The following is a 1,490-nucleotide window of genomic DNA, read 5'->3' as shown; positions in this document are numbered from 1 at the left end:
CAGACCAGGCGTCAGACTGTCGAGTGAAAGCGTGCACCAGAAGCATGTGGTCTGTGCAAATGACGAAATACGTACCTTCTAAGAAATGGCGAAGGTGACGGACAGCCAAGGGCACCACCAGCAATTCGCGTCGAAGGTAGAATAACCCGATTCTGCCTTGGACAGTTTTCTGCTGAAGAAGGCCAATGGGTGGGGCGAGCCGTTGACCACCTGTTTGAGTACTGTACCAATAGCCATGTCGCTGGCATCAGTGGAGAGAAGGAGAGGGCTATGTGGGATGAGAAAAGTGAGAGCAGCAGCGGTTGATAGGGCCTTCTTTGCATTGCAGAAGGCCGCCCCTGGAAGGGGACCCCACTTCAGGTCCTTTGGCTTACCCTTGAGGGAGACGTAGAGGGGAGCAAGAGTGGTGGCAATGGCTGGCAGAAAACGGTGATAATAGTTGATCATGCCCAAGAATTCCTGCAGAGCTTTGACGGTTGAGGGCGTGGGGAAGTTCTGAACGGCTGCTACCTTCTCAGGGAGGGGATGGACTCCTTCAGGAGTGATGCGGTGCCCTAAGAACGACACTTCGTTGGCGCCAAAGGTACACTTGTCGTACCGGATACAAAGCCGTTTTTGTTGCAGGCGGTCGAGCACGATGCGCAGGTGACAGAGGTGTTCCTCTTTTGAGGAAGAGAACACAAGTATGTCGTTCACATAGCATACATAGAAGGGGAGGTCCCCTAAGATGCCATCCATGAGACGTTGTAAAGTGGCCCCAGCATTACGAAGGCCAAAACAGGAGTAATTGAAGGTGTATGTACCAAACAGAGTGGTGATGGCGGTCTTGGGGATGTCTTCTGGGTTCATAGGCTCCTGATAATACCCCTTAAGGCGGTCGAGCATGGAAAAAACATTCGCTTTGTGCAGGTAGGAGGTCACGTCGGCGATGTTTGGGAGGGGGTAGTGATCCGGTTCTGTTTGCATGTTCAGGCGCCTGTAATTCTCGCACGGACGGAGGGAGCCGCCTTTCTTCAGAACAATGTGTAAGGGTGACGACCATGACCAAAGGCCCATTTCCTCCATTTCGGCGAACGTCTGCTTGGCGGGTGCCAATCGATCCGGTGCCAGACGTCTGAATTTTGCAAAAACTGGGGGTCCCATTGTCTTGATATGGTGATAAATACCGTGCTTGGCAGGAGCCGTGGGCATTTCGTGAAGTTCTGGACGGAAAACTTCCGGGTACGACGTGAGGAGGTGGGCGTAGGCATCTGTGGGTGCACTGATGTGGAAAGCGAGGTTGGAGGGGGCGGGATAAAGAGGTGTCGACAAGTATGAGTCTGCATTGACCAATTGTCTGTGGGCGACATCGACCAGAAGGTAGAAATGAGAGAGGAAATCTGTACTGAGGATTGGCAATGTGACGTCAGCAACGAGAAACTTCCAATTAAATTTACCATTTCCAAACGATAATGTGAGGTTCTTGTAACCGTAGGTGGGTATCACAGATC

This window comes from Palaemon carinicauda, chromosome 5, assembly GCF_036898095.1.
Source record: "Palaemon carinicauda isolate YSFRI2023 chromosome 5, ASM3689809v2, whole genome shotgun sequence".
Taxonomy (NCBI): domain Eukaryota; kingdom Metazoa; phylum Arthropoda; class Malacostraca; order Decapoda; family Palaemonidae; genus Palaemon; species Palaemon carinicauda.
Note: the sequence above shows the minus strand (reverse complement) of the source record.